This window comes from Silurus aristotelis, assembly GCF_946808225.1.
Source record: "Silurus aristotelis genome assembly, chromosome: 16".
Lineage (NCBI taxonomy): Eukaryota > Metazoa > Chordata > Actinopteri > Siluriformes > Siluridae > Silurus > Silurus aristotelis.
Window position 1 is genome coordinate 16,893,757 of NC_139589.1, and position 13,817 is coordinate 16,907,573.

Below are 13,817 nucleotides of genomic sequence, written 5' to 3' on the forward strand. Positions count from 1 at the left end.
CTTGAGAATTTATCCTGCTACAGTATGGTTTTGCAAGGGTTACTCTGGAGCCTTCTCAAATTCACCGAAGGCAAGTACCTGGTCATCCTAGTGATTTGTGAATTTCCTTCCCACAGTGTTTATTGCTTTCAAATGTGCATAGAAGGACCTGAGTGTGTCTGCCTGAACTTCTGCTTTAAATTATTTATGTAGGCAATTACTGTCTCTGCATATTCACTTGCATTTGTGAGCTGGCCTTTGGTAGTTGCCTCTCTGAAAATACTCTGTAACTTGGTGTTAACAGAACTGTACCATCTAAGTCTAAGATCAACATGGGTGAGGCTTTGAGTTTTATTAGTGAAACCAAATTCAGGATGCTTTTCAGTTTTGCATGATGGATATCCCCAGTGACACTATGAAAGCTATTTTGGTAAGCAGATTAGTTCACAAGGAAGGAATGCACATAGCCATATTAACAATGCTAAGAAATTGCTAGATACAATTCGCCCACATCTGACCACAATGACCAGTGATTACAGTGTATTGATACCTGCACATTGTTCATAAACAGTTAGTAACCTTTTGCCAAGGACTGACTGGATCAACCTTTAGTTTAGCACAGACCTCAGCCAGCTTTGTTTTGCCTTGTTTTCAGATTCATTTGCACCACTTGCAGTATGTCTTTACCTGGGTAGTGGTGGTAGGTCAGGCCAGAATCTCACTGAGATTTTGCTCTAGTTAAAGTTTAAGCCTTTTATTGTCCACTATTTTATTCATTTGCATGTATGAACATATCACACAGGCATATCTGATGACAGCCAGTCATATCTTATTGACCAGCATTGCCATTCTGGCAACAGAATTTAGGGATCAATAAAAAAAATTACAGTAATGAATGATATGGCTGAACATCTGGGGGTCCACAGTCATAGAAGTCAGATGAGGCTTTGGCAGTCAATTGAGGTATCGCTGAATACAGCCAGTGTTAAATATCTTGTAGGTCAAGTTGACCCATTATCTGCATGGGAGTTCCCTCTCAGGTCACCAGTTTGATGGGGCATTAGTGTAGTCTCATAGTTGAGATGAGTTGGAGTTGGATCTTGGACAAGGTTGAGTTGTAAAGTCTATGCAGTTTATAGTGTTTGCATTTCATTCTCAGGCTTTCTTCAATAAACAGACGAACATTTCATCAAGGCTGTTAGATTGTGTAGGTTTAAAGATGCAAAAGACTTGTCTACATGAGTGTATTGTAAGCATTCACATGTATGCTAGAAGTGTCTAATAAAACAGAAACCATGACTAATCCAAATCCTAATCCAAAAAAGACTTTTGCTTCTTTGTACATTTGCGACCTCTATGATGAAGGATCAGTGGAGCATTATGATGAACTTGATCATTTCGAATTGCAGGTATGGTATTCAGAAGCATTAGGCACAGATCTAGGTGCTGAATTTACATATATCTAAGTTCTTCTCCCACCATCTTTCTTTTAAAGCCATAATTGAACTCGGATTGCTATGTATATTTGCACGAGCTATCAAAAATATTAAAATGTAGAGGGGAATTGACTCACGGCACCTCACTGTGGCCTAGTTTATATCCTTCCATCAACCAAACATTAAGCTCTTTCTTTCTTTGTTTACTGGTAACAACCCTGGGGAGGGTCCATTTGGGTGAAGTCTAGTCTCTAAGTCCTCTTTAGCTTATCTCACAAACATTACTATTGTAAGACTCCTTAGTCTAGTTACTATAATTTTGTTTTGTTCTGGGCAAAGCAAATATCTGGTTATAGCCATTTTATATGTTATACATGTAGAAAATTATGCATGCTCTATGGAAGACTATATTTTTGTGCTGATAAGATCACAACCCACACCCGCAACTCTTATTAATGTTGTGCATGCTATTTGAAAGTGAGCTGCAGAAGATATTACACATTTAGACATTTAGCAATTTCCCCAGCAAGAATATATTTAACAATTAACACAATAACACACCAACTACTGCTCCATGTTTGCACAAAAAAGACCTTAGTTTTTTTGCCTTGTTTATTTTGTTCTTTCCTCCACACAGCTCTCATCTTTTCTCATTCATTTATTCATTCATTCATTCATTCATTCATTCATCCATTCATTTGTTTATTAATTCATTTGTTCATGGCCAGATTCACAATAGATTCAAGCATATCCTGGGAATATATAATGTATAGCTAATAACAATTTGTTTAGTTGTTGAAGCATATGTCTGTTTTAGTATAGCACATGTAGATCTACTTCAGGTTGACGGACGAGGTCAGACAGGAGTTAGCCTGAACTATGATGTTCATGGATGATATTGTGATTTGTGGTGAGAGTAGGGAGCAGGTTGAGAAGAGCCTGAAGAGGTGAAGGTACATGCTGGAGAGAAGGGGAATGAAAGTCAGTAGGAGTAAGACAGAGTACATGTGTGTGAATGAGAGGGAGGGCAGTGAAATGGTGCGGTTGCAGGGAGAAGAGGTGGAGAAGGTGGAGAAGTTCAGGTACCTGGGGTGAACATTGCAAAGTAATAGACAGTGTGTTAGAGAAGTGAAGAAAAGAGTGCAGGCAGGGTGGAGTGGGTGGAGAAGAGTGACAGGAGTGATTTGTGATAGAAGGGTATCTGCAAGAGTAAAAGGGAAAGTTTATAGGACTGTGGTGAGACCTGCGATGTTGTATGGATTAGAGACAGTGGCATTGAGTAAAAGACAGCAGGTGGAGCTGGAGGTAGCAGAGCTGAAGATGTTGAGGTTTTCGTTGGGAGTGACGAGGATGGACAGGATTAGAAATTTGTTTATTAGAGGAAGAGGAAGAGGAAGGCCAAGGAGGAGATTTATGGATGTGGTGAGGGAAGACATGCAGGTAATTGGTTTGAAGGAGGCAGATGTAGAGGACAGTCAGAAAGTAACATTTCAACACATTTTTTCCAAATAACTGCTAAAACTGTTAACATTTTGATTACTTGTTATTCATCATTTTTATTGTGTCAATAATGAGAGTAAACATTAATATTCAAATTTTTATCGCTAACACTAAAACATGCTTATAAAAATCCCACCATGAATGGAAATCAGATTAGTTTGTCGAAGAAGACTTTGTGAACAGAAAGGCCATACAAGACGCAAGCCACTTATCAGCAGTAAGAATCGAACAACCAGATTGAATTTTGCAAAGAAATTGAAAATACACTGAGGTGCCACAAAAAGCTGGAAAGGTCTGGAAACAAGTGTCAAATGAAAATGTCAAAAAAACTTCTGCTCATGGTCCAAAACATTCAAAATATCTCATTTATTTTCATTTGTTTTGCACTTTTAATTGTGGTCATTTTCCTAAAGCAGCTTTCCAGAAACAAACATATTTTGAATTTAAATTTAAAATTCATAAATTAGTCTCTGTAAGTTTCTCATTTGAGCTCATCAGTTAACCACATTCTAGGCAGTGCTAATGATTGGGCCTGCATGGCTGCTTCTGGAACATGCTGGAGAGGAGGGGAATGAAAGTCAGTAGGAGTAAGACAGTACATGTGTGTGAATGAGAGGGAGGGCAGTGGAGTGGTGCGGTTGCGGGGAGAAGAGGTGAAGGTGGAGGAGTTCAGTTACCTGGGGTCAACAGTGCAAAGTAATGGAGAGTGTGTTAGAGAAGTGAAGAAAAGATTGCAGGCAGGAGGAGGTTTATGGATGGAGGAGAAGGTTTATCTTTATTGGTTATGTACCTTGTGTTTGTAACAACAGATTCAATTTCGAAGTCTACAGAAACATGTTGCATGTTGATTTACAAAGAAATACATTCAATCAAATTGAAGTAATTTCATCATGCAGCAAGACAATGTCCCAAGAATGTTTTAGACTGGTCAAGTCACTCAACAAATTCACAAACACAATTGAATATACATTTCAGCTCCTGCAGAAAGATCTGACAGGAAAAACTCCCAAAATGAAACAACATGGAGTTTTAACAAAATGAAACTGCCATAGCAAAGCATTAAAAAAAATGCAGCAGAATGCAACAGTTTGGTGATGTCAGTGAACCATCAGTTGGAATCGATTTTTGCAAGAAATTCATATGCAATCAAATGATAGATACAATTTACTATAATATATTTTTAATGATCTGTCCCAAAACCTTGCTCACCAAAACATTGAATAGTTGAATCTGTTTTCATAAGAACATTAAAACACTGGAATAATTGTGCTTATTTGTACAATACTACTTATTTGTACAATATCTCAGTACAGTTCCTGCAAATATTTGCCAAAACTGAATCACAATTAGCTTGAATCAATCAGCCAATCATAAAAACATTACAAAATGCTACATTTACAGTAATGTCACTTTCCTTTTCTTTATTCTACTATACAGGATTTACAATCGTCATTATATTCATTTTCTTCCCTTTTCTGTCTCATTCTGTTTCTTTGCATAGCTATGTTTTATTTCATGTCTCTCAAACACACATCTGAAATATAGACTGCGTCTCCCCCTGCCATGTTTTAATATTTCATGACCACATAGTGCAGATGCCACCATAAAACAAAACATCAATATTTCATTTGCATTACAGTGTTCCTTGTAATAGCTTTTGAGCCGTGTCATGCTCTATACTTGCAACAGTTATGAAATACTAAATCTGAAAATTCCTTCCTACCAATGTTTTCTTATTAGGAGATTTAGGGCTTTATTCAAGTGTAACTTTGTGATATAATGTTGGCATGTTGCTAATCTCATTATAAGCCAACAGGGTGCTGGAGTGTGACATTTGGAATTTGCCATCACAGCTTGATTTTTCAAGCCATTCGAGATCAAAATTGCAGTGGTACTAAATATTGAAACCTTTTTTTCTGGGTAGATTCAGTGCCAAAACAAACAAGTGACACTTTTAAAGCTATGTCCCATATCATAGCCTGTTTATTTTACAGCCATCTACTAACTAAATGAGCAGCAAAATTACAGCAAAATTCTATCTGTTTTATCTTCTGCTCTGTCTACCCTTCTTTTGTCCTGAATCAACTAATGAATAGATATTTCAGCCAGCATATTCAACTAACATGGTTTTACAACAACTGCAAAAAAAGTAAATGATCATGTGTCATGGACATATGGATTATAAAGTTAGTTTTTTTAAATACTTATTCTTCTGAGCGTGGTCCTAAATGTGAACATGAAAATGTAAGTATAGTTGACTGAAGAATTCTTTATCCATAGAATTATTTGAGATTCAAGAGTTTCATATATACAGTAAGTCATCAGTTAGCATAGTTTATAAAAAGACATAAGGAAACAAAGACTTAAAAGTTGGAGCTTAGGAGGAAGAAATAAAGCTCAGTATTGCCACTCAAGTATTCCTTCCAACTTTCAATTTTAAAAACACAAGATACAGTAATAAACATGGTAGGGAGGGTAAGATTTATAGATTCAAATTGGTGCATCGGCATAAAAGTAAACAATGTTATAAATATGACGTATCACAACACTATGGAGATCGAGGCGTGTCCTGAGAGTCATAAAGAATATAGATTAACATGGCAGAGGTAGAGCTGCATCTTCCTGAAAAAAGAAAAAGAACATCTGGTTTTATTTCATCTTTTTTTTTATTGCACTGCAAAGGGCTCTTTGTGAAAGGGCAATGCATTAGAAGTCAGAAGGCACTTAAGAAAATTTATGAATGTCTGTTTGTATGAACCAAAGAAATAAAAGCCAAATATTTGCACCATATTAAATTGCATAGCATCATATTTTTCCATTGCATTATATTGCATTGCATGTTTCTTTAATGTGTTTTATCGTTGTCTTTGCCTTGAGATGTTAAATAGATCTGCCCTAGTTAAGCAGATGCACATCCGTAAAACACAATACATACATTCTACATCCTTTTTTTTTTTTTTTTTGCCATATTAAAAAAATCTTTTCATATTTAAAAAAATCTATTTGAAAACAGAGTTTGCTAAAGATGTCTGTTTTCTTACTCTGCACAAGTTTGTACAGAACATTTTACTTTCCTCCAAAAAATAATAACGACTGCTGGGTTCATGCAGAAAAAGAAAAAGTCCCACAATGTTTCCAGAACAGCTGTGGCAGATTTTCCAAGATGCAATAAAACGTACCAGCTAAAGTCCTTATGAAACTGCACAACGTGTACCTGTGACTAATAATGCACTTTGAAATAAATGTTGTTGCACCAAAGGTTTACAGTTTATTACTCTCTGCCAATCTTTATAGTATTGTATATATTATGTTGGAACATTTATTCTTTGTTGAGGCATTTCAGCAGAATTTTTATGAAAAATCAATTGTCCTTAGAAAATAGAAAAACAGCTTTTCAGCATCCAAAATGCAGACAATGATGATCTATACTGTTAAAAATAATATATTCTATATACTATTAATAATAATACATTCTATTGTACTGTTTATAATAATATATTGTATAATGCATATTGTATTATTATTGTTGTTACAATTATTATATATTTTATGTAATTAGAATTATTTGTTACACAGCAGTAGTATCACAACAATGCGTATATATGCTGTAAACAAATATAATATAATGTGTATAAATAGTGGTAAATAGCGGAAAGAATACTAATTTATCTGTCCTGTACAATTACCAAACCCAGTAATCACACTCAATATGATTTTGTTCCCGCCAGGATCATCATAGTGCTAGCAAATAGCACCACCTAGTGATTTTATTTAAACATAACAATAGAAAAATAAGGCTTTAAAAAAAAAATTTTTCAACTTTATTTTATTTTTTTTAAAAGAAGGATATGTAAAATAGAACTAGATGATGTCTGGAATATCTTTAGCCATATCAGCCATTGCACCAAACTACACCTTGTCACGCAATTGTTTTTGCACTTGTTTCATGTTTATAGATAATGAGCACATGAATATGAGTCTCACCTTACATCAGTACCTGACTTTATTAAACAAGTACAAATCTCCACAAACACACTCAAAACTCTAATGAAGCATCTTTTCAGCAGAACTGAGGTTATTGTAACAGCAAACAGGGACTAATTATGGAATAGACATCTGTCCATTGCAGCCCATATTACAGCCTGTTGGAGCTGTGAAAGGGGGGTTTGCTCAGTGGTTAAGACTCAGATCACAAGTTTAAATCCCAGCATCTCCAAGCTGCCACTTCTGGGCCCTTGAGTAAGGCCCTTAACCATCAACTGCTCAGATGTAAGTCGCCCTGAATAAGAGAGTCTGCCAAACGCCGTAAATGTAATATAAATGAAACTTAGCAGATTGATTAGTAAAGGTCTAAAAAAAACATTTTCACTAAATTAAAGCCAAGTTCTGCCAAAGCTTTAGTGTACTCACCTTCGAGTAATTTTAGCACAAATTTTAAATTGCACACCGCAATGTGCAATATACAACAAGTTTACTGGTGGTGCTATTTTGTATTTTGTGTATTTGTCTTACACTGTCTTGTGTTGTCTTGCACTGTCCTGTATTGCCTTTGCATTGTTTTGCATCAGGTTGCACACGATGCACTTTATGTGGCGAGGCCACTTACTAGTCCTGAGCCCTGTGTTTTCTTTGATTGCTGTTGTTGTATGTAGCACCAGGGTTTAGGAGGAACGTTGTTTCATTTCACTGTGTAATGTGTCAGCTATATGGAGAATTTGTATTTGTAGCTATATATGGTTGAAATGACAATAAAAGCTTTTTTATTTTATGACGTGACTTGAATTTATTTTTATGGTCTCAAGTGTTAATGTGTCGTTGTCTCCACTAAGACATTTCTAGATTCACTGGGCCAAAATAAGTTCAATGCACTTTATTATGCCATTTTCTGTTAGAATTGTCTAATGACTAATTTTCTAATTAGCATCTAATTTCCTAATGTGTCTAATCAACAGCAGATTTGAAGAATTTGGAATCATACAAACATTTTGCTTGTCATTTGTTAATGAATTTGTCAGCAAAGCCATTATACAAGAATGAGACTGTTTCAGCAACAACTTAGCACACTCACTCAGAAAGATCAGCGTAAGATCTTAGTATAATATAATGGCACAGAATTTAGGCATAAAATAAAATGTATCTGCATCTGATATTAAGAATTTCTATAATATATTGCATTTACTGTATGTTTATATGAAATAGTGGAATGTGGAAAGAATAAAGTGATAACAGTGTAGCAAACTGATATCAGTGCTCTTCATTGCACCATGTACAGGTATGAGCTTGTAATCTTTAGACCTTTTGGTAGAACTTCAGCCTTGTCACAGAGCTGCCATTATCTGTTTAAACTACTTCTTATTGGATGGAATGAAATAAAAAATTTAATAAAATAAACAATAATTGCATTTTTAATAATTGCTTTTTAAAGCAACCTTATACTCTAATGAGTAATGCAACCTCGAGATATAGTGGGCTTACAAAGCTTTTAAACATTTTTACTTTAACAGACTAGTACCTTAACCCTTTATTTTCTACTTTGTGATTACATTTACAGCCACTATTCTTGTTCTGTATATCTCTACATATTACTTTGGGCACAAAGCATATCCTTTCATTTCCTTGCATATCCTCTATAAAACCATTGAAGTTAAAGCTTTGTTAGAATAGACCTTCTGTCCTGGTTACTGAGTGTGGCCATATACCCAGTTGTAGAGAAATTCCTGGTGGTGTCAAATTGATTTCATTTTAATAATAAAAAATAATAAAATAATAATACAAACCCAACCCACTGTACATGTAAAAAAAAAAAAAAAAAAAAAAAAAAAATTTGAAGAAGAAGAAACATGTGCAAGAGAAGTCTGTTTTGTTTGAGGAACCAGTAGGGCACATGTTTGCTGATGTGTTTGTGAAACTCAGTGAACTCAACATGTCCATGCAAGGTAAAGACACACACATCATAAACATGTTTGACAATGCCAACAGTCTCATAAAAGTCAGACTATAGGAAAGTAGTTTTCACAGAAGAAATGTGATGTTGTAAGATATTTCCCATTGCTTGATGCATATCTCAACTGCACTAACTGCATAACTTCTATTGTGAATATATTAAAAGGCCTTAACAGTTAGCTTCCAAAATACTTTGAAATCAGGCCTGTCTTCATAAGTAACACCTGTAGTGAAACGATTTTCGGTTTAATATGAGAAAGGAGTACTTTAAGTTGGGGAAGTCATTATAAACCCTGGTTAATTAAGCACACACACCATTTAAGAAAATGTGTTGTTTTCAATTAATTTGGTTTGAATACTGTTTTTTTTATTTTTTTACATGTAAACACATAATTATAGCAGTAGTTGTCACACAAAGATTATGTTGCTTAAGCTTCACTCTTGAAGTTTAAGTTGAAGGTAGATGGTAATTGTATTTTTTTAGAACACATATAGCGGATTATAGCTAAATTTACTTACCAGTAGTTTTTTTTATACAAGTTCTAAAGCTCTCAGCATAATCGGGACAGCAAAAACGGCTATTAAAATAGCAATATATCAATTACACAAAAAAAAAATCAGATAAGCCACAACCTTTTTTCATGGATATGATATTTTTAAATAGATATTATAATGTAATATTTTATATTTTCAAAAGTAGCTTAAGTGTCCATATTGCAATCACATTTCCACAACATTTAGGAAAAGAGGATTTAGAAGTTTAACATTATTGTTGGCAGAAGATTTGACTTCAAGTTAAGGTTCTAAACGACAGATCATCCAACCACACTAGGTTACTAATTATTTTAATGTAGATCACTTGAAAATAATTCTGATGAATACTATGCTTGTGTGCAAGAAACCTGGTTGTGGTGGAGGTGCTACACTGAACATTAGAGACTGTGTTCCATCATATTTCTTATCTTGTATTAGTGTTCTAGGCTAAAATAAGACCTCTTTGAGACTCCCACTGCGGATATCTTTTATTCTTGAGTGTGTGGTGTATTTACCACCTTAATCACCACAGCAGTATAAACTCATCTCTGAGTCCATGGAACCTGCCTAGATAACAAATTCTCACAGGTGGTTTAAAAAAATCTGAGGTAAAGACCTCTTTAAAAGGATTATCAAATTAAATATTAGGTTCTAAAAATGACTAAATGTCTACATCTTCACCAAGTACTTAAATTACCACATTGTAATTTCTTTAATAAAATGTGTGATAAAATGTTTCTTACTGTAAGAACCTCCCCATAATACGAATTTGTAACTGATGGTATTCATAGTCTCCTACTGTTTTAGTGATTTGATCATAGCACTGCAGGTAACTGATTCACTGGCCCAATTCACCATTCAGAGAAAGTAAAGATTTGCAGTGGAAAAGACATTATTGCATGTGATGGCTATTTTTTTTTGTTATATTAATGTGTAACACAGCACTGGTATCTAAGGGCCTCCTAGTAAACACTTATAGAGTATATGTTTATTGATGGGAAAAAAAATCACTTTTGTATGTTGCTCTGGATAATGGCATCTGTCAAATGCTATAAATGTAAATAGAGACTGTAAATTTTAGTTGCAAGACAACTAGCAAAAAACTCATTAAAAGTCAAACTCATTAAAATTTGCATTATAAATGCTATTGATTGATGCACTTCTCTAATGTAATGGAAATTAATAATTAAGTAATTAATCAAAAATAAAAAAAAATATTACTGGGCACAAATTTTAATTCACCATAGACACCATATTTTGGAGCTGCATTCACACAACCATTCACAACTAGAGGCAATTTAGAATAGAAAATACTTCTAAGTGCATGTAGCCTGGAGGTTAGAGCTGCAAGACGGCAACAATACAGCAGAGCATCCATACACCCAACTATACATATACGATCCAAAGAGTTGGGACATTGTGTAAAATGTAAATAAAATCAAAATGCAAGAATATGCTTTTAATTCACATATCATAGAGAACATATCAACCCAGCCATTAGGGGGGCACAAGCCAGTGTACTCTTAGTGCCGGTCCCAAGCCCGGGTAAATGGGGAGGGTTGCGTTAGGAAGGGCATCCAGCGTAAAACATGTGCCAAATCAAATATGCGGATCACAAATGAGAATTTCATACCGGATCGGTCGAGGCCCGGGTTAACAACGACCGCCACAGGTATCGTTAGCCGACAGGGTACCAGTGGAAATTGGGCTACTGTTGGCCGAAGGAGGAGAAGGAGAGGAGGAAGGCGTCTACAGAGACAGCAGGAAAAGGAGCAGTGTAGGAGAGTAGAGGTTCGGGTTGGTACTTTAAATGTTGGTACTATGACGGGTAAAGGGAGAGAGATAGCTGATATGATGGAGAGGAGAAAGGTAGATGTGTTGTGTGTTCAGGAGACCAAGTGGAAAGGGAGTAAGGCCAGGAACATTGGAGGTGGGTTTAAACTGTTTTATCATGGTGTGGATGGGAAGAGAAATGGTGTAGGGGTGATTCTGAAGGAAGAGCACAGTAAGAGTGTAGTGGAGGTGAAGAGAGTTTCTGATAGGGTGATGATCGTGAAGGTGGAAGTTGAAGGGATGATGATAAATGTCATCAGTGCCTATGCTCCACAAGTTGGCTGTGAGATGGAGGAGAAAGAAAGATTCTGGAGTGAATTAGATGAAGTGGTAGATGGTGTACCTAGGAAAGAACGATTGGTGATTGGGGCAGACTTTAATGGGCATGTAGGTGAAGGGAACAGAGGTGATAAGGAGGTGATGGGTAGGTATGGTTTTAAGGAGAGGAATGTGGAAGGGCAGATGGTGGTAGATTTTGCTAAAAGGATGGAAATGGCAGTGGTGAACACGTATTTTAAGAAGAAGGAGGATCATAGGGTGACGTATAAGAGTGGAGGAAGGTGCACACAGGTTCTGTGTAGGAGATGCACTGTGTAGGAGATGCTATCTTCTGTGTAGGAGATGCAACCTGAAGGAGATTGGAGACTGTAAGGTGTTGGCGGGGGACAGTGTAGCTAGACAGCATCGGATGGTGGTCTGTAGGATGGTTTTGGAGGCGAAGAAGAAGAGGAGGAATGTAAGGTTTGAAAGAAGAATAAGATGGTGGAAACTGAAGGAGGAAGAGTGTAGTGTGAGGTTCAGGGAAGAGGTCAGACAGGGGCTTGGTGGTGGTGAAGAGGTGCCGGATGATTGGGCAACTACTGCAGGAGTGATGAGGGAGGCAGCTAGAAAAGTACTTGGTGTGACATCTGGAAATAGAAAGCAAGACAAGGAGACGTGGTGGTGGAATGAGGAAGTGCAGGAGAGCATTAGGGGAAAGAGGTTGGCAAAACAGAAGTGGGATCGACAGAGTGATGAGAAAAGTAGGCAGGAGTACAAGGAGATGCGGCAGCAGGTTAAAAGGGATGTGGCGAAAGCCAAGGAAAAGGCATATGAGGAACTGTATAAGAGGTTGGACACTAAGGAAGGAGAAAAGGATTTATACCGATTGGCCAAGCAGAGGGACCGAGCTGGGAAGGATGTACTGCAAGTTAGAGCAATAAAGGATGGAGAGGGAAATGTGTTGACTAGTGAGGAGAGTGTGTTGAGAAGATGGAGGGAGTATTTTGAGCAGCTGATGAATGAGGAAAATCAGAGAGAGGGAAGGTTGGAGGATGTGGAGTTGGTGAAGCAGGATGTAGATAGGATTAGTAAGGAGGAAGTGAGAGCAGCGATTAAGAGGATGAAGAATGGAAAGTCGGTTGGACCAGATGACATACCGGTAGAAGCGTGGAGATGTTTAGAAGAGATGGCAGTGGAGTTTTTAACCAGATTGTTTAACAGGATTCTGGAAGGGGAAAGGATGCCTGAGGAATGGAGAAGGAGTGTGCTAGTACCGATCTTTAAGCATAAGGGAGATGTGCAGACCTGCAGTAACTACAGGGGAATTAAGTTGATCAATCACACCATGAAGTTATGGGAAAGAGTAGTGGAAGCCAGGCTGAGAGAAGAGGTGACCATCTGTGAGCAACAGTATGGTTTCATGCCGAGAAAGAGCACCACAGATGCCTTATTTGCTTTGAGAATGTTGATGGAGAAGTATAGAGAAGGACAGAAGGAGCTGCATTGTGTATTTGTGGATTTAGAGAAAGCGTACGACAGGGTGCCGAGAGAGGAGTTGTGGTATTGCATGAGGAAGTCAGGTGTGTCAAAGAAGTATGTGAGGGTGGTGCAGGACATGTATGAGGACAGTGTGACGGCAGTAAAGTGTGCAGTAGGTACGACAGACTGGTTCAGGGTGAAGGTTGGACTGCATCAAGGATCGGCCCTGAGCCCTTTCCTGTTTGCAGTGGTGATGGACAGGTTGACGGACGAGGTCAGACAGGAGTCTCCCTGGACTATGATGTTTGCAGATGATATTGTGATTTGTGGTGAGAGTAGAGAGCAGGTTGAGAAGAGCCTGGAAAGGTGGAGATATGCGCTGGAGAGAAGGGGAATGAAAGTCAGTAGGAGTAAGACAGAGTACATGTGTGTGAATGAGAGGGAGGGCAGTGGAGTGATGCGGTTGCAGGGAGAAGAGGTGGAGAAGGTGGAGGAGTTCAGGTACCTGGGGTCAACAGTGCAAAGTAATGGAGAGTGTGTTAGGGAAGTAAAGAAAAGAGTGCAGGCAGGGTGGAGTGGGTGGAGAAGAGTGACAGGAGTGATTTGTGATAGAAGAGTATCTGCAAGAATGAAAGGGAAAGTTTATAGGACTGTGGTGAGACCTGCGATGTTGTATGGATTAGAGACAGTGGCATTGAGTAAAAGACAGGAGGTGGAGCTGGAGGTAGCAGAGCTGAAGATTTTGAGGTTTTCGTTGGGAGTGACGAGGATGGACAAGATTAGAAATGAGTTTATTAGAGGGACAGCCCATGTAGGATGTTTTGGTGACAAGGTGAGGGAGGCGAGATTGAG